The following is a 24,273-nucleotide window of genomic DNA, read 5'->3' as shown; positions in this document are numbered from 1 at the left end:
AAATACAAATCAAGACAACAATGGGGTACCACCTTACACCAGTGAGTATGGCATACATTAAAAATAATGAGACCAATCTCTGTTGGCGGGGATGTGGTATGAAAGGAACTCTCATCCACTGCTAGTGGGAATGCTGCCTGGTCCAACCCCTATAGAAAACAGTATGGACGGTGCTCAGTAAACTCAGAAGTGAACTGTCATATGACCCAGGAATAGCACTCCTGGGTATCTATCTCCAAGACAGAAGGATATTCATCCCAAAGTATGTATGCACTCCACTATATTTTGCAGCACTATAGCCAAAATTTGGAACCAACCTCGATGCTCAAAAACTGAAGAATGCGTGCTCGCTTCGGCAGCACATATACTAAAATTGGAACGATACAGAGAAGATTAGCATGGCCCCTGCGCAAGGATGACACGCAAATTCGTGAAGCGTTCCATATTTTTTAAAAAAAAAAAAACTGAAGAATGCATCATGAAGATGTGGTACTTATACACAATGGAATACTACATAGCAGTTAGAAATGATACAATCATGGATTTTGCAGCAACGTGGATGGATCTAGAAAATATTATGTGAAATGAAGTAAGCCAGAAGAAGAAGGAATAGAATGATAGCACTTCTCTGATGTATTTAGAATAGATACCATATATACATATAATACTTCAAGAACAAATACAATGGTCTAATAGGGTAGAAACTCCAAGCACTGTAGTTATCAGCATTTTGCGAAGAGAAGTGTTCAAATCAAGTGGAAGAGGGGCAACACAAAGCCTCGACTATCCATTATACTATAAAGAAACCAGCAACAATGGAAACAGTGGTTTAGAGTGAACAGGTATGCAATCAGCCTCTAACTACAAAGGCCTGTAATAATGTCTTAAGGTACTTGTCCACAGATACAGGTAAAGAATCTTATTGGAAGCCAGAGACTTCAGCTGCAGTGATTCCTAACAATATGTTTTAATGCCTTGATCTTACCAGGTATAAAATAACCTTTCAGCTTCTTTGTCCACAGTGGTTCTTGGATACAAAGGGTGGACACCCTAATTTTACACCTTGGTGCTCAGTCTTACTAGATACTGTACACAGTATGTCTTGATAAAATACTCCAATTTACCTTTCTCCTTATTAGGACCTAAAGCATATGATCATTCAGACCACTGAAACAGTCAACTGCCAATTGCAGACTTATGTTTCAGGGTCTACACATCAAACATATTTTGGCAAATTACCATTTCCTTTCTCTCTCTTTTCCTTACTTCTTTCCCTCTCCACTTTCTTCTTCATCATAACCAATTTGATCTATGTTAAATAAAACCCACACTGTTAGTTTCTCTTTAGGAAAGGCACTTCCATATATAAGATGCAGCAGACAATACTATATAGGATAGCCACCTACATAGGTAGGCCTCACTACCACATTGCTTGGTACTCTAAACGTGAAAACTATGTGTAGCCTAAAATCCTCCAGCCATTATCTAACCCTGAAACATTCATTTAGCAAGTCCCATTCCCCATCAGTGGTAAAGTGCCTAAGAAATTCGGAAAGCCTTGCAACTCCAAAGTACTGGCCCTATTATTTTTAAAATTTATTTTTTTACTGTATTTACTTATTTTTCTTTTCTCTTCTCTCTTATCTTTTGCTCTCCCCTCCTCTCTTTTCTAAGCTATATCTAAGCTAATTAATTATCCTTTTTGGGCGGGTCACACACAGCAGCACTCAGGGGCTACTCCTGGCTCTAAGCTCAGAAATCGCCCCCGGCAGGCTAAGGGGACCATATGGGATGCCGGGGTTCAAACCACCATCTTTCTGTATGCAAGGCAAATGCCTTACCGCTGTGTTCTCTCTCTGGCCCCTAATTAATTATCTTTATTCAACCATTTATTTTCTTTTCTTTTTTTTTTGGTGGGCCACACCCATTTGATGCTCAGGGGCTACTCCTGGCTAAGTGCTCAGAAATCACCCCTGGCTTGGGGGGACCATATGGGACGCTGGGGGATCGAACCGAGGTCCTTCCTAGGCTAGTGCTTGCAAGGCAGACACCTTACCTTTAGCGCCACCTTCCCGGCCCCTATTAAACCATTTCTCAAGAGCTCAGACCCATCCTATTAGAGCCAGACCTCTAACAACAACTGAATAATAGATCACTAGTGTATGTCTTTATGTGGGCATGAGTATATAGGCAGAGGACTCCTCTCTGAGTGCCAAAACTATATTGTTAACAATCCATGCCTAAAGTGTATATAGCCCCTTCTATATACTATCTCTCCCCCCTTTAAAAATTCTTCTATCCCCTCGCCCCTGATCCAGATCTGATATCCCTCCTTATTTAATTATCTTTTTTTTGTTTTTTTATATGCATATTATTGTTATTTATTAAGGCATATTTATAATTTTGGTTGTACTCTTTTTTTATTTTTATTTTGAATTATGAGAACAAAAGATGCAAAGAAAGAGGACAAGGTAAAGTTACAGTGGAAGGACAATCACCCATAACATAATTCTCAGAAGAAGTCCCCTTGCTGATATCTTAACTTTGAACTTTCAGCCAAAGAAAGTTAAGATAAAATAAAACAGAATCCATGTGCGATTATTTTGTCCCTCGAGTCCCCAGATTGTAGCACATTATAATATTTCTTAACAGCACACAAGGCAATCTAAAGCCATCAAACTTATGTAACTCCTTTAACATTAGAGGCATAGTATTTTTTACATTTCCATGTACATGAATATTAGCTTAAGTTAACCTCAAATTTTAAGTGGGTGCGTTTTAAGGATTAGAGTCAAAGGAGCACAGTAAAAACGTTGTTAGAGTGGCAATTGTTGTTTGCATAGGCCCACCAAAATATGAGAGGCATGGAAAGGAATAACCTTGGCCTAAATACAAAGAGATCCTACCCCTGAAGTTTCCTGGCATAAGACCAGCTGTAGGCTTCAGGCAAGTTATCGTCCGAACCATTGTCCGTAGTGCCAACACACTTTTCACACAGTCTCTGTTGTTGGTATCATGTTTCTGTATTAAAGATTCTGGAATCTGCATGCCCTACATTGAAGTCATGATGTGGAGTGTCTTCTTGTTTCACCTCACCATGAAAGGGCAATGCAGGAAGCCCTTTCCTGTAAGCAGGTTGTTGCTGTTAAGTCTTCTCAGTGTTAAGGGAAGTCTCTTTTGAGCAGGACGATGTCTGAGCAGTGGTAGGGTCTTCCGTGGTAGAGGATTGCTTCCAGGTGATGTTATAGACAAACCTCACAATTAAGGGGCAATACAGCAAGCCCTGTCCAGTAAGCAGGTCATTGTTCTTGTTGTCTTCTCAGTGTTAAGGGGTGTTTCTTTTGAGTAGATAGATGTCAGAGCAGCTGTAGGGTCTTCCCTGGTACAGGAATGCCACCAGGTGTTGTTATATACAACCTTGGATGTTTTGTAAATGTCTTCTGTAGATCAAGGGGTGAATGGAGAATGCCCATTCTTCTGAGGCCTGTGCCTGGTCTTTATGTCAATGTTCAGGGTGTAAGGTCTTATTGCACTACAAGATTTGTGTGTTCCCATCTCTATTAGATAAGAACCTATTGGTATGTATAGTATTTTCCCATTTTAGTGTGCCTAAGCAAACAAGAAGTAAAGTCACGTGGTGCTATCAGATATATGGGGGTGTAAGAACATTTCCAACAAGACCCATGACTTGGTTCAAACATAAGTATTAAACTGAGGGATTCTTTCACACCAAATTCCATATTGAGCAGTTCACAAAGAGAAGATAAAAAACATGGGGGGGATCATCACTGTATAAGAAAATATTCAGCAAAACTTTATAGACTTCAAAGAAAACATCCATAAAATGTTGAAAAGATATGTGTCTTTTTTATGCCTTTTAAAATAGTTGGGTGGGTGTTAACTCCAGGGCACCACTTTGGTCTGTGACTTAGGACTCTACAGTACTTAAGTTAGAAAGGGTAAATGAGGAGTAATGATGATAGGAGTTAAAGAAGTTAAAGAGAAATATGAACTTATGAAGGGGTATGCAAAAGGGCAGAGTACAAAATGGACATTCTGCATACATAAAAACATAATTCAATGATAGTGAGTACTATTAATGTTTCTTGTGTGAGTACTATTAATGTTTCTTGTGTGAGTACTATTAATGTTTCTTGTGTGAGTACTATTAATGTTTCTTGTGTGAGTACTATTAATGTTTCTTTGCCCCCGCGCGATTCTGAAAATATAGACTGGACAGAGATTACCAGTGACTTCAAAAAGCTGGGAGGCCAGAAGTTCAGAGCCCCACCCAGACCCTCCCTTAGGAGCTGAATGGATAATGGGGGAAGGCCTAGGGTACCTTCAAGCTCCACCAAGGGACCCAACTCACTGGCTTGCCCAGGCATGTGGCCCGGGAAAGCCCTGGAGATCTGGAGCAAGGCAGTAGAGGGGTGCTGGGGTTACCCAAGTCCCGCACCCCCACTAGACCTGGTCAAGAAGGCCTCCGGCATGGCAGGGGCCTGCCAAACTTCCTCCCGCTAGACTCCCGGCTCCAAGAAAGGAGAGATCCTTTAAGAAGCTGGGAGGCCAGAAGTTCAGAGCCTCACCCAGACCCTCCCTTAGGAGCTGAATGGATAATGGGGGAAGGCCTAGGGTACCTTCAAGCTCCACCAAGGGACCCAACTCACCGGCTTGCCCAGGCATGTGGCCCGGGAAAGCCCTGGAGATCTGGGCAAGGCGGTAGAGGGGTGCTGGGGTTACCCAAGTCCCGCACCCCCACTAGACCTGGTCAAGCAGGCCTCCGGCATGGCAGAGGCCTGCCAAACCTCCTCCTGCTAGACTCCCAGCTCCAAGAAAGAAAGGTTATTTAATTATCTTTACCCCCAGTTCTTAACTTATTAAGAACCGAGACCAACCTCCTGCCCAATAAACCACCACCCAGCTCCCAAGTGAAAGGACAACCTCTCAGCTCCCACCTTGTCCTCCAGCAAGAAACTACAATCAACACTCCTGCTGACTCATGCTTTGCGGCCCTTCTTCTCAACACCCCCCCCAAATGTGAACTGTGGCATGAGACCAGACTCTGCTCCAGAAGGACCCCCAGTGCAAGAACTCTACACAATCTCTTTCTGCTGCAAATCATTTCTCAAACTCAACAAGACCAAGGAATGTGATGAAAACGTGCCCTGGATTCCACCTCCCACAAGAATCTCTCAAAAGACTTAGTGGGATGCCTATATTTCTTTATATTTTTAATACCTCCATAAAACTACCTCTTAGTCTGTCTATTTCCAAATGTCAGGTAGTCTCTTACATCACTTCCTTTTTTTAATTACTTTTAAAATTCATTTTTATTTATTTATTCTATTTTATATATTTATATGTGTGTATATATATTTTCTTTTTTTCTCTTCTTTAACTTCGCCTGTTTTGGTTCTGTTTGGTACAAAAAAAACTACAAGAAAAAAAGTCTTGCTCAGGATAAAAGCACAGGTGAAATCCAGGGCACAGTGATGGTGTAGCCTGATACTCTCATTTGCAAATGCACCAGCAAGATAATATAGCACCATTCCTTTTTTGCAAAGGCATACTAAAAATGGGAAATTTTATGTATAGAAATAAGCTCTTCTCTACTAGGGATATGAACTCACACATTTTATAATACAGGGTATCCTCCCACCCTGAAAATATGCCATGTGGACCCAACTTAGACTCCATATGATCAGACAGCTACCATCCAATCCCAAACCCTAGATCTCAGACATAGAATCCACACAGTTCTGTGCAACAGCTCCAGGAACCAAACTCCCCCTGGGAAATCCTTAATACTGCTCTGGCATCAACATGCGCCAGTTTTGATGTGACATCCTGACAACGAGAAAATGGCAACAACTTGATCTAAGAGCAGGTTGTCATATCTCAGCACATAATGGTAAGAGGAAATCAGAAGATATGTCATAATTTGATCTGTGCAAAAACCAAGATTGATAACTACAGAAGACTGACTTTGACAATCATGAGTAGGCAAAATTTATCCTGGGACCAATAAGAAAGACCCTACCCTAGGCTTCAGCCTGTGATCTGTACAATAACCATGATCTCTAATTCCAGAGGTCTGACTGTGACAACTGCGACTAAGCAGAACTTCAGGCTTCATCCTAGGATTGGTGCAAAAACCAAGACCACCAATTACAGAAGACTGATTAAAATAAGAGTGATGGAACAAAATTTCTAGAACTGAAAAGACTCTATCTTAGGCTTCATCCTATGACCGGTGCAAATACCAAGATTTCTAATTACAGAGGCCTGATTTTATCATCCACAACTGAGCGAAAGTTTCCTGGCACCATAAAAGGACCTGGAGGTGTGAAAAAAAGAGCATGTACAAAGTCTGCATTTATTCACATGAGAGTATGCTTCAAGGGTGGAGAACATCTATATATCTATATCTATATCTATATATCTATCTATCTATATATAGACCATGGGAATTCCCTTTCTAATCACCACAATATTTACTGAGCCTATGCAAAAAAGGACAATTTTTCTTCTTTTTTTATTTTGTGCTAGTGGTTATTGTTTGGTTGTTTTTGTTATTACTGTGGTGCTTTTCTGTAGTCTCAGGTTTAGTATTTTTTGTTTGATTTTTGTTTTTTTTTGTTTTGCATTTTGTTTGTTTTTATTTTTGTCTTTTTGTCTTTTTGTTATGTTTTTCTTAGTTTTCCCCTTTCTTTTTTATTTTTATTATCTCTTCAGTCCCCAATTGAGAGTTTTTTAAAAATAATATCTTTATTTAAACACCAGGATTACAAACATGACTATAATTGGATTTTAGCCACAAAAAGAACACTACCCTTCACCAGTGCAACATTCCCACCACCAATGCCCCCATCTCCTTCAACCCATGCCTGTATTTGAGACAGCCTTTATACTTCTCTCACTTATTAAGATTGTTATGATAGTTGTTACTGTAGTTATTTCCCTAAATGCACAACTACCCTTTGTGGTGAGCTTCATATTGTGAGCTGGTCCTTCTGGCCCTCATCTCTAATATCTCTGAGGATTAATACAATAATGTCCTTAATTTTTCTTAAATCCCATACAAGAGTGAATTTATTCTGTCTATTTCTCTTTCTCTGACTTCTTTCACTCAGCATAATAGATTCCAAATACATCATGGATAGGAAAATTTCATGACTTCATCTCTCTTGACAGCTGCATAATATTCAATTATGTATATGTACTAAAGTTTCTTTAGCTATTTCTCTGTTGAAGGGCATCTTGGTTGTTTCCAGAGTCTGGCTATTGTAAATAGTGCTGAAATAAATATAGGTGTGAGGAAGGGATTTTTTGAATTGTGTTTTTATATTCCAATGGTATATCCCTAGGGGTAGTATAGCTGGATCAAATGGGAGCTCAATTTCCATTTTTTTTTGGGCCACACCCGTTTGACGCTCAGGGGTTACTCCTGGCTATGCGCTCAGAAATCGCCCCTGGCTTGGGGGGACCATATGGGACACCGGGGGATCGAACCGAGGTCCTTCCTTGGCTAGCGCTTGCAAGGCAGACACCTTACCTCCAGCGCCACCTACCCGGCCCCAATTTCCATTTTTTTGAGGAACCTCCATCTTGTTTTTCATAAAAGCTGGACTAGAAGTCATTCCCACAAGCAGTGAATCAGTTTCTTTCTCTCCACATCCTTTTCAGCACTGATTGTTCTTGTTTCTTGTGATGTGTGCCAGTCTCTGTGGTGTGAGATGGTACCTCATTGTTGTTTTGATTTGCATCTCCCTGATGATTAGTGATGTGGAACATTTATCATGTGCCTTTTGGCCATTTGTATTTCTTTTTTGAGGAAGTGTCTGTTAATTTTTTCTCCCCATTTTTGATGGGGTTAGATGTTTTTATCTTGTTAAGTTCTGTCAGTGACTTGTATATATGGATGTTAGCCCCTTATGTGATGGGTATTGGGTGAATAATTTCTCCTATTCTTTGGGTGGCTTTTGTATCGTAGACTATTTCCTTTGAGATTCAGAAGCTTCTTAGCTTAATATAGACCCATTGGTTTATCTCTGCTTCCACTGGTTTGGAGAGTGCAGTTTCCTGCTTGATGATGCCTGTAGTCCCAATGTCATGAAGGGTTTATCTATGTGTTGTTCTATATACCTATGGTTTCAGTCCTGATATTAATGTCTTCAATCCATTTGGATTTGTCCTTTGTGCATGGTGTTAGATGGGGGTCTGAGTTCACATTTTTGCAAGAGGCTAACTAGTTGCGCCAAAACCAATTGTTGAAGAGGCTTTTCTTGCTCCGTTTTGGATTTCTTGCACCTTTATCAAATATTAGTTGATTGTATGCCAGGGGAACAATCTATGAATACTCAAGTCTATTCCACTAAACTGAGGATCTGTCTTTATGCCAATACCATGCTGTTTTGATAACTATTGTTTTGTAATACAATTTAAAATTGGGGAAAGTAATGCTTCCATATTCCTTTTCCCAAGAATTGCTTTAGCTATTCGTGGGTGTTTATTGTTCCAAATGAATTTCAGGAGAGTTTGATCCACTTATTTGAAAGAATTCATGGGTATCTTTAGAGGGATTGCATTAAATCTATACAATGCTTTGGGGAGTATTGACATTTTAATGATATTAATATTTCCATTCCATAGAAGGGTATGTGTTTCCATTTCCTTGTGTCCTGTCTTATTCCTTGAAGCAGGCTTTTGTAATTTTCTTTGTATAGGCCCTTCACCTCTTTAGTTAAGTTGATTCCAAGATATTTGACTTTGTGTGGCACTAATGTGAATGGGATTTTTATGTCCATTTCTTCTCTGTCATTAATACTGTATAAGAAGGTCATTAATTTTGTAGCCTGCTACATTGCTATATGAATCTATCATTTCTAGATGTTTTTGGTAGAGTCTTTATGGTTTTCTAAATTTAGTATCATGCCATCTGCAAACAGTGAGAGCTTAACTTCTTCCTTTCCTATCTGGATGCACTTGATATGTTTGTCTTGCCTAATTGCTATGGCAAGTACTTCCAGTACTATGTTGAAGAGGAGTGGTGAGAGAGGGCAGCTTTCTCTTGTACCAGCTTTTAGAGAAAAGGCTTTTATTTTATCTCTATTGATAATAATATTTTCTATTGGCTTGTGATAGATGGCCTTGATTATATTGAGAAAAATTAATTTCATTCTCATCTTGAGGGTTTTTTGTTATCAAGAATGGGTGTTGTACCTTATCAAATGCTTTCTCTGCATCTATTGATATGATCACATGATTTTTATTTTTATTTTTGTTAATATAGTGTATTATATTGATTCATTTATGGATGTTAAATCATCCTTGCATTCCTGGGATGAAACATACCTGGTCGTGTTGAATAACCTTCCTTTTTATTATTTTATTTTATTTTATTTTTGTTTTTGGGTCACACCCGGTAGCGCTCAGGGGATACTCCTGGCTCTATGCTCAGAAATCGCCCCTGGCAGGCACAGGAGAACATATGGCAGGGGTGGTGAACAAGTTCGACACAAAGAGCTAAAATATTAAATTGTGAGAGTCAGAGAGCCACACCATGCAGTGACCTGCAAAAACAGACAAACACTCACACAAAAGCATATAATTTTAACAATAATATATTAAACACATGTTGCATTTTGCCATTTTGAGTGAGGGTAAAAATCCTGCAGTTATGGTGAGGGTGTGCTGCGTCCTCCACACTAAGAACTAACGGCAAGATGTGACTCAACATGTGACACACGGTTCCCCGCTTGCTGGCCCATGCAGTTATTTCCGAGGGATGGGAGACGGGATGACGCAGCCTGGGGGTGGGATTACGTGCTCGGAGATCTCTCCTGAGAGATCCCTCCTCAGAAGCAGCATGACAAAATCCAAACTTGGCAAAGAGCCACAGTATACAAAATAATGATAAGAGGCAAAGAGCCGCGTTCATTTTGGCCTGGAGCCACATGTGGCTCGAGTGCCGCGTGTTTGCCACCCCTGCCATATGGGATGCTGGTATTTAAACCACTGTCCTTCTGCACACAAGGCAAACGCCTTACCTCCATGCTATCTCTCCGGCCCCTTAAACAACCTTCTTGAGGAGGCATTGGATCTTATTTGGCAGGATTTTGTTGAGGATATTTGCATCTGTTTTCATTAGGGATATTGGTCTGTAAATTTCTTTTTTGGCAGTACCTCTGTTTGGTTTTGGTAACAAGATGATGTTAGCTTCATAAAATCTATTTGGAAGTGATCCTGTTTTTTGAATTTTATGAAAGAGTTTGAAAAGTATTGCAAGTAGTTCCTCTTGAAAGGTTTGAAAGAATTCATTAGTGAACACATCTAGACCTGGGATTTTGTTTTTGGGAAGACTTTTTATTATTATTTTAATTTCCCCAACAGTGATGGGGATATTTAGATACTCTATCTCATTTTTATTCAGCAATGTAAGGTTATAAAAGTCCAAGAATTTATCCATTTCTTCGAGTTTCTTGTGTTTCATGGCATAGAGTTTCTCAAAGTAGTCTCTGATTATATTTGAATCTTTGCAATATCTGTAGTGATCTCCCCCTTTTCATTTCTAATTTGGTTTATCAAGTTTCTTTCTCTTGCTTTCTTTGTGAGTTAGAGGTAGACCTCCATGCTTCTTTCTTTGTAAGTTGGAGGTAGACCTCCATGCTCTCTTTCCAGACCTGATAATATCTTTACCTTTTTAAATAAAAACCCATAGGTGAGTGAGACTATTATCAATTCCTCACCCTCTGACATAGTTCAATCAGTATAATAAATTCTATGTACATTCATGTATATGAAAATTTCATGACTTCATCTCTCCTGATGCTGCATAATATTCCATTCTATATATGTATGACAGTATCTTCAGCTATTTATCTGTTGAAGGGAATCTTAGTTGTTTCCAGAGTCTGGCTATTGTAAATAGCACTGCAATGATTATAGGTGTGAGGAAAGGATTTCTGAATTGTATTTTTATGTTCCCTAGGTGTGGTATAGCTGGTTAATATGGGAGCTCAATTTCCATTTTTTGAGGAATCTTCATATTGTTTTCCATAATGGCTGGACTAGAAAGATTCCCACCAGCAGTGAATCAGAGTTCCTTTCTCTCCACATCCCCGCCAGCACTGCTTGTTCTCATTCTCTGTGATGCACGCTGATCTCTGTGTCATGAGATATACTTCATAGTTGTTTTGATTTGCATCTCCCTGATGATTAGTGATGTGGAGTATCTTTTTATGTGTCTTTTGGCCATTTGTATTTCTTCTTTGACAAAGTGTTAATTTCTTTCCACCATTTTTGATGGGGTTAGATGTTTTTTCTTGTAAAGTTCTGTCAGTGCCTTTATATTTTGGATATTAGCCCCTTACCAAATGGGTCTTGGGTGAATAATTTCTCACATTCATTGAGTGGCTGTTGTAACCTAGGCACTATTTCCTTTGATATACAGAAGTTTCTCATCTTAAGATAGTTCCATCTATTTATATCTGCTTCTACTTGTTTGGATAGTGCTGTTTCTTCCTTGAAGATGCCTTTAGTCTCAATGTCATGGAGTGTTTTACCTATGTGTTTTCTATATACCTTGTGGTTTCAGGTTTAATATACGGTCTTATTCCATTTGGATAAGTTCTTTTTGCATGGTGTTAGATGGGTTCTGAGTTTGCTTTTTTGCAAGTGGATAACCAGTTGTGCCAACAGCACTTGTCGAAGAGACTTTTCTTGATTCATTTTGGAGTTCTTGCCCCTTTACCAAAAATTAAATGATTGTATGTCTGGGGAATATTCTATGAATACTCAAGTCTATTCCACTAAACTGAGGATCTCTTTTTATTCCGATACTATGCTGTTTTGATAACTATTGTTTTGTAATACAATTTAAAATTGGAGAAAGTAATGCCTTCCATATTCTTTTTCCCAAGAATTGCTTTAGCTATTTGTGGGTGTTTATTGTTCCAAATAAATTTCAGGAGTGTTTGATCCACTTTTTGAAGAATGCCATGAGAATATTTAGAGAGATTGCAAAAAATCTGTACAATGCTTTGGGGAGTACTGCCATTTTAATGATATCAATCCTGCCAGACCATGAGCAGGGTATATGTCTCCTTTTCTTTGTTTCCTGTCTTATTTCTTTTTCTATTTTATTTTTTTATTTTTATATATTTTATTTAAACACATTGATTACACACATGATTGTATTTGGGTTTCAGTCATGTAAAGAACACCACCCATCACCAGTGCAACATTCCCATCACCAATGTCCCAAATCTCCCTCCTCCCCACCCGACCCAAGCCTGTACTCTAGATAAGCTTTCCATTTCCCTCATACATTCTTATTATTAGGACAGTTCAAAATGTAGTTATTTCTCTAACTAAACTCATCATTCTTTGTGGTGAGCTTCCTGAGGTGAGCTGGAACTTCCAGCTCTTTTCTCTTTTGTGCCTGAAAATTATTATTGCAAGAATGTCCTTCATTTTTCTTGAAACCCATAGATGAGTGAGACCATTCTGCGTTTTTCTCTCTCTCTCTCTGACTTATTTCACTCAGCACAATAGATTCCGTGTACATCCATGTATAGGAAAATTTCATGACTTCATCACTCCTGACAGCTGCATAATATTCCATTGTGTATATGTACCACAGTTTCTTTAGCCATTCATCTCTTGAAGGGCATCTTGGTTGTTTCCAGAGTCTTGCTATGGTAAATAGTGCTGCAATGAATATAGGTGTAAGGAAGGGATTTTTGTATTGTATTTTTGTGTTCCTAGGGTATATTCCTAGGAGCGGTATAGCTGGGTAATATGGGAGCTCGATTTCCAGTTTTTGGAGGAATCTCCATATCGCTTTCCATAAAGATTGAACTAGACGGCATTCCCAACAGCAGTGGACAAGAGTTCCTTTATCTCCACATCCCCGCCAACACTGTTAATTCTCATTCTTTGTGATGTGTGCCAATCTCTGGGGTGTGAGGTGGTATCTCATCGTTGTTTTGATTTGCATCTCCCTGATAATTAGTGATGTGGAGCTTTTTTTCATGTGTCTTTTGGCCATCTGTATTTTTTCTTTCTCAAAGTGTCTGTCCATTTCTTCTCCCCATTTTTGATGGGATTAGATGTTTTTTCTTGTAAATTTCTGTCAGTGCCTTGTATATTTTGGAGATTAGCCCCTTATCTGATGGGTATTGGGTGAATAGTTTCTCCCACTCAGTGGGTGGCTCTTGTATCCTGGGCACTATTTCCTTTGAGGTGCAGAAGCTTCTCAGCTTAATATATTCCCATCTGTGAATCTCTGCTTTCACTTGCTTGGAGAGGGCAGTTTACTCCTTGAAGATGCCTGTAGTCTCAATGTCCTGAGGTGTTTTGCCTATGTGTTGTTCTATATATCTAATAGTTTCAGGTCTGATATCGAGGTCTTTAATCCATTTGGATTTTACCTTCATACATGATGTTATATGGGGGTCTAAGTTCAATATTTTGCAAGTGGCAAGCCAGTTGTGCCAACACCACTTGTTAAAGAGGCTTTCATTGCTCCATTTAGGATTTCTTGCTCCTTTACCAAAAATTAGGTGATTGTATGTCTGGGGAACATTTTCTGAGTATTCAAGCCTATTCCACTGATCTGAGGGCCTGTCCTTATTCCAATACCATGCTGTTTGATAACTATTGCTTTGTAGTAAAGTTTAAAGTTGGGGAAAGTAATTCCTCCCATATTTTTTTTCCTAATGATTGCTTTAGCTATTCTAGGGTGTTTATTGTTCCAAACAAATTTCAAAATTGCCTGATCCACTTCTTTGAAGAATGTCATGGGTATCTTTAGAGGGATAGCATTAAATCTGTATAATGCTTTGGGGAGTATTGCCATTTTGATTATGTTAATCCTGCCAATCCATGAGCACAGTATGTGTTTTCATTTCCGTGTGTCCTCTCTTATTTCTTGGAGCAGAGTATTATAGTTTTTTTTGTATAGGTCCTTCACATTTTTAGTCAAGTTGATTCTAAGATATTTGAGTTTGTGTGGCACTATTGTGAATGGGGTTGTTTTCTTAATGTCCATTTCTTTCTTATTACTATTGGTGTATAGAAAGGCCATTGATTTTTGTGTGTTAATTTTGTAGCCTGCCACCTTGCTATATGAGTCTATTGTTTCTAGAAGCTTTTTGGTAGAGTCTTTAGGGTTTTCTAAGTAGAGTATCATGTCATCTGCAAACAGTGAGAGCTTGATTTCTTCCTTTCCTATCTGGATTCCCTTGATATCTTTTTCTTGCCTAATCGCTTTAGTGAGTACTTCCAGTGCTATATTGAATAGGAGTGGTGAGAGAGGACAGTCTTGTCTTGTGCCAGAATTTAGAGGGAAGGATTTTAGTTTTTCTCTGTTGAGGATAATATTTGCCACTGGTTTGTGGTAGATGGCCTTAACTATATTGAGAAAGGTTACTTCTATTCCCAACTTGCTGAGAGTTTTTATCAAGAATGGATGTTGGACCTTATCAAATGCTTTCTCTGCATCTATTGATATGATCATGTGGTTTTTATTTTTCTTGTTATTGATGTTGTGTATTATGTTGATAGATTTATGGATGTTAAACCATCCTTGCATTCCTGGGATGAAACCTACTTGATCATAGTGGATGATCTTCTTAATGAGTCATTGAATCCTATTTGCCAGGATTTTGTTGAGGATCTTTGCATCTGCATTCATCAGCGATATTGGTCTGTAGTTTTCTTTTTTCGTAGCATCTCTGTCTGGTTTAGGTTTCAACGCGATGTTGGCTTCATAAAAGCTATTTGGAAGTGTTTTCATTTGTTCAATTTCATGAAAGAGTCTAGCCAGGATTGGTAGTAGTTCCCCTTGGAAAGTTTGAAAGAATTCATTAGTGAATCCATCTGGGCCTGGGATTTTGTTTTTCGGCAGACATTTGATTACCATTTTAATTTCATCGATAGTGATGGGGGTGTTTAGATATGCTACATTCTCTTCCTTCATCTTTGGAAGACTATAAGAGTCCAAGAATTTATCCATTTCTTCCAGGTTCTCGTTTTTAGTGGCGTAGAGTTTCTCAAAGTAGTTTCTGATTACCCTTTGAATCTCTGTCATATTAGTAGTTATCTCTCCTTTTACATTCCTAATATGAGTTATCAAGTTTCTCTCTCTCTCTTTCTTTGTTAGTTTTGCCAGTGGTCTATCAATCTTGTTTATTTTTTCAAAGAAACAACCTCTGCTTTCGTTGATCTTTTGGATTGTTTTTTGGGTTTCCACTTCGTTGATTTCTGCTCTCAGCTTTGTTATTTCCTTCTGTCTCCCTATTTTTGGGTCCTTTTGTTGAGCACTTTCTAGTTCTATTTGCTGTGTCATTAAGCTACTCAGGCAAACCCCTTCTTCCTTCCTGATGTGTGCTTGCAAAGCTATAAATTTTCCTCTCAGTACTGCTTTTGCTGTGTCCCATAGATTCTGATTGTTTTTGTCTTTATTGTCATTTGTTTCCAGGAACCTTTTGATTTTCTCCTTGATTTTATGTTGAAACCATTGGTTATTGAGTATGAGGCTGTTTTACTTCCAGGTGTTAAAGTTTTTCTTCTGAGTCTCTTTGGAATTCACAAATAATTTTAGAGCCTTGTGGTCAACGAAGGTAGCCTGAAAACTTTCTATCCGCTTGATATTATGGAGTTATGTTTTATGTGCCAGCATGTAGTCTATCCTGAAGAATGTCCCACGTACATTGGAGAAGAATGTGTATCCAGGTTTCTGGGGATGGAGTGTCTTATATATATCCACTAGGCCTCTTTCTTCCATTTCTCTTTTCAGGTCTCTTATATTCTTGTTGGGTTTCAGTCTGGTTGACCTATCCAGTGTTGACAAAGCCGTGTTGAGGTTCCTCACAATTATTGTGTTGTTATTGATATTATTTTTCAGATTTGTGAACAGTTGTATTAAATATTTTGCTGGCCCCTCATTCGGTGCATATATGTTTAGGAGAGTGATTTCTTCCTGCTCTACATACCCCTTGATTAATATAAAATATCCATCTTTGTCCCTTACAACCTTCCTGAGTATAAAGTTTGCATTATCTGATATTAGTATGGCACTCAAGCTTTTTTATGGGTGTTGTTTGCTTGGATAATTTTTCTGCAGCCTTTTATTTTGAGTCTATGTTTATTCTGACTATTCAGGTGTGTTTCTTGTAGGCAGCAGAAGGTTGGATTGAGTTTTTTTGATCCATTTAGCCACTCTGTGTCTCTTAACTGGTGCATTTAGTCCATTGACGTTGAGAGAAAGAATTGTCCTGGGATTTAATGCCATCTTTATATGAAAATTTGGTGTGTCTTTTGGTTAGTCTTGTCTTAAATTAGGTCTTTCAGTTTTTCTCTTAGGACTGGTTTTGAATATGTAAAGTTTCTGAGCTGTTTTTTGTCTGTGAAACCATGTATTCTTCCATCAAACCGGAAAGTGAGTTTTGCTGGGTACAGTATTCTAGGTGAAGCTTTCTTTTCATTCAGTCTTGTCACAATATCCCACCACTGCTTTTTGGCCTTGAGTTTTTCTGGTGACAGGTCTGCTGCAAATCTCAAGGATGCTCCCTTGAATGTAATTTCCCTTTTTGATCTTGCTGTTTTAGGAATTCTGTCTCTATCTTTGGGATTCATCATTTTGACTAGGATGTGTCTTGGGGTATTTTTTCTGGGGTCATTTTTGGTTGGTACTCTTCGAGCATGCATTATTTGATCACATATATTCTTTATCTCTGGAAGTTTCTCTTTACTGATGTTCTTAACTGTTGATTCTTCCTGGAAATTTTCTTCCTGGGTCTCTGGGACTCCAATGATTCTTAAGTTGTTTCTGTTGATATTATCATAGACTTTTATTTTCATCTGTTCTCATTCTTTGACTAATTTTTCCATTCTCTGTTCATTTGCTTTAATTTTTTTTCCAATTTCTCCTGCTGACTTTTTCAGGACTGTTAATTGACATGTTATTTCAGTTTGTAGTTTTGTGATTTCTGTCTTCATATTTTCTTGGTTCTTATTAGTGTTCTGTTCAACTCGATCCATGGTTTCTTTGAGTTCATTGAGTATCTTCCATATTGCTAGTCTAAAGTCCTTATCTGAGAGGTTGATTAGTTGGTTGGTCATTATCTGGTCATCAGAATTGTCATCTTCATTCTCTATGTCTGATGCTGGCCTGCGTTGTTTCCCCATTGTCACACTTGTATTGTGGGTTTTTCTACATGTTGTGGTGCTATTCATTGGCTATATGATGCAGGCAGCACACTCCTCTGGCTCCGTCCTTTCTGGATGGGCCAACTTGCCTCCAAGGGAGGGGAGTCCTCCGTGGATGAAGCCTCACACAGGATCAAATCTTAGCCCCGAGTACACAGCAGAGAAGACAGTCCCGAGAGAAATGCTTGCTTCTGTGATCCAGCACAGTTCTTAGTGTGATTTTTTTCTTCTTGTTACTGTGGTGTTCTTTCTTAGAAAGTGCGCACGGTCGCGTAGCGAAGCGGAGCCAAAGTGCTCTGCTGGAGCCTCTTTTCGGCCCACTCCCAAGAGTTTCACGCAACAGGATAATAGACAGACACACACAGTCACCACTCACAGTTTTTCACAGTCGGGTCCCACTGGGCAGGTTTAGTTTTCACTCGCTTGCTGGGCAGCTTCAGAATGCAGTATTTTTGGGGTTTGCTTCCCAGAGCTCTGAGGAGAGCTTCAAGAATTCAGAAAAGACAGGGAAGCACAGAACAGGGCTCCCTTCAGCTCCTCAGTTTCCTCAGAACAAGCACAGCAGGGCAGAGACTCTGCAGGTAGAGCAATCAGCACTCTGCCTGGCAACCCCCACAGCCAGCCATTTCTTACTCACTCACTCACTCGCTGGGTAGCTTCAGAATGTAGTGTTTTTGGGGTTCACTTCCCAGGGCTCTGAGGAGAGCTTCAAGAATTCAGGAAAGACAGAGAAGCACAGGACAGGGCTACCTTCAGCTCCTCAGTTTCCTCAGAAGAAGCACAGTAGGGCTGAGACTCTGCAGGTCCAATGATTCTTAAGTTGTTTCTGTTGAGCTTATCATAGACTTCTATTTTCATCTGTTCCCATTCTTTGACTAATTTTTCCACTGTCGGTTCATTTGATTTAAGTTTTTTCCAATCTCTCCTGCTGTATGGAATTGTTATGTATCTCATCTTCCACAGCACCAAGTCTAGTCTCAGCTTCTGATACCCTGTCCCAGAGCTTATCCATTTTGTCATTCACTTCTTTTACTGAGTTTTTCAGGCCTGTTAGTTGACATGTTATTTCAGTTTGGAGTTTTGTGATTTCTGTCTTCATATTTTCTTGGTTCTTATTAGTGTTCTGTTCAACTCAATCCATGGTCTCTTTGAGTTCGTTGAGCATCTTCCATATTGCTTGTCTAAAGTCCTTATCTGAGAGGTTGATTAGCTGGTTGGTCATTATGTGGTCATCAGAATTGTCATCTTCATTATGTCTGATGCTGGCCTGCATTGTTTCCCCATTGTCACACTTGTATTGTGGATTTTTCTACGTGTTGTGTTGGTATTCATTGGCTATATGATGCAGGCAGCCACACTCCTCTGGCTCCGCCCTTTCTGGATGGGTCGACTTGCCTCCATGGGAGGGGAATCTCCATGGATGAAGCCTCACAGAGGATCAAATCTTAGGCCCGAGTACGCAGCAGAGAAGACAGTCCAGAGAGAAATGCTGTGCTTCAGTGATCCAGCACAGTTCTTAGTGTGATTTTTTTCCTTCTTGTTGCAATGTTGTTCTTTTCTTAGAAAGAGCGCACGGTCAAATAGCGAAGCGGAGTTTTCTGGAGCCTTTTTTCGGCCCACTCCCAAGAGGTTCATGTAGCAGGACAGTAGACAGACACACACAGGCAGCACTCACAATTTTTCATAGTTGGGCCCCACTGGGCAGGCATAGTTTTGTGGATTTTCCCAGCCTGATGTCACAAACAGGGGACCTGGATTCTGCAAAGTACTGCTTATAGCCGGTTTTCACGTTATGGAGCAGTTCCTTGGCATTCCCGCCCTAGAATGGGCCTCTGGGAGAGCGAGTTTTCTGGAGCCTCTTTTCGGCCCAGTCCCAAGAGGTTCATGCAACAGGACAGTAGACAGACACACAGTCAGCACTCACAATTTTTCACATTCCTCCTGTCTTTTTTCTTGATACAGACATTTGTAGTTTTCTTTGTATAGGTCCTTCACCTCTTTAGTTAAGTTGACTCCAAGGTATTTGAGTTTGTGTGACACTAGTGTGAATGGGGTTGTTTTTCTTTAATGTCCATTTCTTCTCTATCATTATTGGTGTATAAGAAGGCCATAGCTTTTTCATGTTAATTTTGTTGCCTGCCACTTTGCTATATGAGTCTATTGTTTCTAGAAGTTTTTTTGGTAGAGTCTTTAGGGTTTTCTAAATATAGTATGTCATCTGCAAACAGTGAGAGCTTGACTTCTTCCTTACTTATCTGGATGTCCTTAATATCTATTTTTGTCTAATCACTATGGAAAGTACTTCCAGTACTATATTGAATAGATGTCGTGAGACAGGACAGCATTATCTTGAACCAGATTTTATAGGAAAGTCTTTTATTTTCTCTCCATTGAGAATATTTGCCATTGATTTCTGGTAGATGGCCTTAACTATATTGAGAAAAATTTCTTTCATTTGAATCTTGATGAGAGGTTTTTTTTTATTATCAAGAATAGGTGTTGTACCTTATCAAATGCTTTCTCTGCATCTATTGATATGATCATATGATTTTTATTTTTCTTGTTGTTTATATAGTGTATTATGTTGATTGATTTATGGATGTTAAACCATCCTTGCATTCTTGGGTTGAAACCTACTTGATTGTGTTGAATGACCTTCTTGATGAGGCATTGGATCCTATTTGCCAGAATTTTGTCGAGGATCTTTGCATTTGTGTTCATCAGGGATATTGGTCTTTAAATTTTTTGGTAGCATCTATGTCTGGTTTTGTTATGAAAGTGATGTTGGCTTCATAAAAGCTATTTGGAAGTGTTCCCATTTTTTTATTTCATGAAAGAGCCTCTTAAGGATTGTTAGTATTTCCTCTTCAAAAATAATTTGAAAGAATTCATTGGTGAATACATATAAACCCGGGATTTTTTTTTTTGGACAGCGATTTGATTACCGTTTTATTTTCCTCAGTTGTGATTTTTTTAAGATATGCTACATCTTCCTATTCAACGGTGAAAGGTTATAAGTGTCCAAGAATTTATCCGTTTTGTCCAGGTTCTCATGTTTTGTGGCATAGAGTTTCTCAAAGTAGTCTCTGATTACCCTTTGAATCTCTGCAATATCTGCAGTGATCTCCCCCTTTTCATTTCTAATCTGGTTTATCAAGTTTCTCTCTCTCCCTTTCTTTGTGAGTTTTGCCAGTAGTCTATCAATCTTGGTTATTTTTTTCAAAGAACCAACTTCTGTTTTGTGGATCTTTCAGATTGTTTTTTTTTTTTGGTTTCCACTTCATTGTTTTCTGCTCTATTTCCTTGTGTCTACCTATTATTGGTTCCTTTGTTGATCATATTCTAGTTTTATAAGCTACATCATTAAGCTATTCAGGAAGGCCCCTTCTTCCTTCCTAATGTGTGCTTGCAAAGCTATAAATTTTCCTCTCAGTAACACTTTTGCTGGGTTCCATAGATTCTGATAGTTTGTGTCTTCATTGTCATTTGTTTCTAGGAAGGTTTTGATTATCTCATTAATTTCATCTCAGACCCACTGGTTGTTAAGTAGTAGGCTGTTTAATTTCCAGGTGTTAAATTTTTTCTTTTGTGTCCCTTTGTAGTTAATATCTAATTTCAGAGCCTTGTGATCAATTATGGTAGTCTGTATTATTCCTATCCTCTCTATTTTATGCATATAAGTTTTATGGGCCAGCATGTGGTCTATGCTGGAGAATGATCCTTGTACATTGGATACTAATGTGTATCCAGGTTTCTGGGTGATGTAGTACCATATCTTTATGTATATACTATGTATATATATTGCATGCAGTCTTTATCTCTGGGAAATTCTCTGCAATGTTAGCCCTGACTGCTGATTCTTCCTGGGTCTCTGGGACTCCAATGATTCTTATGTTGTTTCTTTTGAGCTTATCAAAACTTCTATTTTCATCTGTTCACATTCTTTGAGTACTTTTTGCATTGTCTGATCATTTACTTTTTTTCTTGCCTTTTTTTTGTTTGTTTGTTTTTGTTTTTTTTGGGTCACACCCAGCAGTGCTCAGGGATTACTCCTGGCTGTCTGCTCAGAAATAGCTCCTGGCAGGCATGGGGGACCATATGGGACACCGGGATTCAAACCAACCACCTTTGGTCCTGGATCGGCTGCTTGCAAGGCAAACGCCGCTGTGCTATCTCTCCAGGCCCCGATCATTTACTTTAAGGCTCTCTACCAACCTCTTCTGTTGTATGGAGTTGTTATGCATCTCATCATCCCAACTCACTGATTCTATCATCAACTGCTGTTAACCTGTTGGAGAAGCTTTCCACTGAGTATTTCTATTAGTTTATTGAGTTTTTCAGGCCTGTTATTTCAGTTTGGAGTTTTCTGATTTCTATCTCCATATCCTCTTGACTTTTATTTGTGTTTCATTCAAGTCCATCTATGATTTGTTTAAGTTCTATGAACATCCTCCATATTTCCTCTCTAAAATTTATATTTGAGAGACTAACTAGGTGGTTGGCAGTTTTCAGGTCATGAGAGTTGCCATCTCAATAACTTGTGTTGGCTTGCATTATTTCCCCATTGTCACACTTATATTGTGAATTTCTTTACGTGTTGTGGTGGTATTCATTGGCTAAAAGAGGCATGCAACCTTGAAGTGGAGCAGACCAGCAGCACTCCTCTAGCTCCACCCTTAGTGGTCAAGAAGCTCACCTCTGAAGAAGACGAGCTCTCAGGGAACCATGCTGGAGAGGAACTAAACCCCAGGCTACAGAACAGCAGAGAGAAGGCCCAATATATCTGCCGTGTTTCAGGTCACAAAACAGAGAGCAGCCTCACTGTTTGTGGTTGGGATGCTCACCTCTGAAATAGACAAGCCCTCAGGGAACAATGGTGGAGAGGAACTAAATTCTGGGCTGCAAAACAGCAGAGAGGAGACCCGAGTCGTCAGCCATGTTTCAGGCCACACAGCAGAGAGCTCCCTTCCTGCTTTTAAATTAATATCTACAAACTATAGACTGACTCTCCCTGTTTTTTTTTGTTTGTTTTGGTTTTGGTTTTTTGTTGTTTATTTGGGGGGGTCACACCCAGGGGTTACTCCTGGCTCCACCCTCAGAAATAGCTCCTGGCAGGCTCAGGGGACCATATGGGATGCTGGGATTCAAACCAATGACATTCTGCATGAAAGGCAAATACCTTACTTTCATGCTATTTCTCCGGCCCCTACCCCTGTTTTTTTAGTTCAAACAGAACCACATAACTTAAATAATCTTGTTCTGCCTCATAAATTGAAGGAAAAAAGAATGGATAGTATCAATATCAAACCGGTGTATGAACATTGAGTAGAAATAAAAAATATAATTAAGCAGCAAACACCAAATCCAAAGTCAATGACGACAGAATCGATACCTATTCTACAACTAGCTATACACAGAGGTGACCACTTATACTAGTAGCCCCAGGGGGCAAAGGATGGGAATATGGGATGCATGCTGGGAACAGGAGGAAGAACACCACTGGTGGTGAGAATCCCTGTTACTCAATTTCACTATGTAACTAAAATATTACTGTGAAAAATTTGTAATTACTTAGGTCACAAAATTATTAAAATATAAAAAAGACAAAAGACCCACTGCAGAAACTTTAACCCTGAGTGGAGAGTTGAGGAATTCCTGAAGAGGTACTTCTGAAATTCATGTCATGGTACTGACATTATATTCCCTTCATATTACCTGACCTAAATATTATTTCTTCCTTGCATATTTACAGGCCAAAATCTGGCTTCAAGTAAATTCTTTGCCCAGAGAATTTTCAGTACCAAATGAAACAAAGACAATTTTCTTCTCTCTGTCAGCCCTATTTACACCTAAGGGCCTGGTCAGAAACTTAGCTATAGTAATCAAAACTGTTAATCAGGTACTAAATTTACATTTCTTTGACCTGGCTTTTTTTACTCAAAAGCAGTTTTCCCCTGCTAGCCCACAGAACCTATCAGTCAAGCAGCTCCCTTATTTTTGATATGCTAACTTTCTCCCTTCTAACTCAGGACTTCTCAGAGATATTTTCACCTGAGCTGCCTAGTCAGTCAGATTGTTATCTATATCTAGGCCTACTGCTAATGTTTCTGTTTTTCTAAAACTCCTGCTCTTTGTCAATGTGGAAATTCCCTTCATGCCTAAGACTTTTGTTTTACCATTTAAATACTCCTAGCATGGAGATTAAAGTTGTAATATGCTTGTCAAAACGTGTTTCCCCATACATTCATTGTGTGGTCTCATTTCTTCATATTATTTCACTGCGTGTCTGTGTTTTTACCCACTTCCCTGAAGTAGGATTCATTGAAGTTCACTGAAGCTGCAGGACAGAAGCTGCCTATAGCACCCAAGGACTATCCATTATTTACAAGGGTCTATGCATATAGTTAGGATCTAACCTTCTTCCAACTCTGCAGGGCGTGAAAAGGGCAGTCAACAACTAGTTATACCAGCCCCCACTACTGTAGCTCGTGAAACTAAAAGGTCAGGTTTTTGTAACCAGAATTCTGTAATTTTCTATGCTTATACCTGCTTTTTGTATCTAACCCTTTTTGTCCTAAAAAGGCAGCTTATACCAACCCTAAGCTCCTGTGATACCTTGTGCTACCTCAAAATGTCTTAGCGGATATTATGCCCTTATAAGAACTTGTATTACCTCAGAATGTCTTAGCGGACATTATGCCCTCATAAGAAAATCGTCCCTATCCCTTTTCCCCTTCTTATGGTATATAAGATGAACAAAGAAAGCCACGTGGTCCTTTGCCTCTGTTCGGTTCTGGATGGGCACTGAACCCTGGCCGGCCAGAATAAAGAACCCACTTGAGCTTTTGCCTGAGTGACTGTCTCTTCATTTCTCTGTGTCAGAGCAGCATCTGGACTACCGAGCCTTTCCTTTGGCGAGCCAGCCAGGATTCCTTGGTCTGTCCAGAGCAGAGTGGTGAACCGACAACTCTGTGGGTTCTAAGTAGTGTGTCTTGTGTTGTGGGTCGTGATTTGATGTGTGTTGGAAATAGCAGTGTGGCTTGTGTTGTTGGTCAT

General features: G+C 39.3%; 1 non-coding gene across 1 annotated transcript; it reads left to right on the top strand.

Moving 5' to 3' along the window:
• The first annotated feature begins 343 nt into the window (after positions 1-343).
• On the top strand, positions 344-450 carry LOC126000098 (U6 spliceosomal RNA). The gene has a single exon (XR_007492464.1). It is a non-coding gene; the product is annotated as a U6 spliceosomal RNA (small nuclear RNA).
• Positions 451-24,273: the final 23,823 nt, after the last annotated feature.

The sequence above is a fragment of the Suncus etruscus genome, chromosome X (assembly GCF_024139225.1).
Source record: "Suncus etruscus isolate mSunEtr1 chromosome X, mSunEtr1.pri.cur, whole genome shotgun sequence".
In the NCBI taxonomy this organism is placed as follows: domain Eukaryota; kingdom Metazoa; phylum Chordata; class Mammalia; order Eulipotyphla; family Soricidae; genus Suncus; species Suncus etruscus.
Note: the sequence above shows the minus strand (reverse complement) of the source record. Positions and strands in the feature narration are given on the sequence as shown.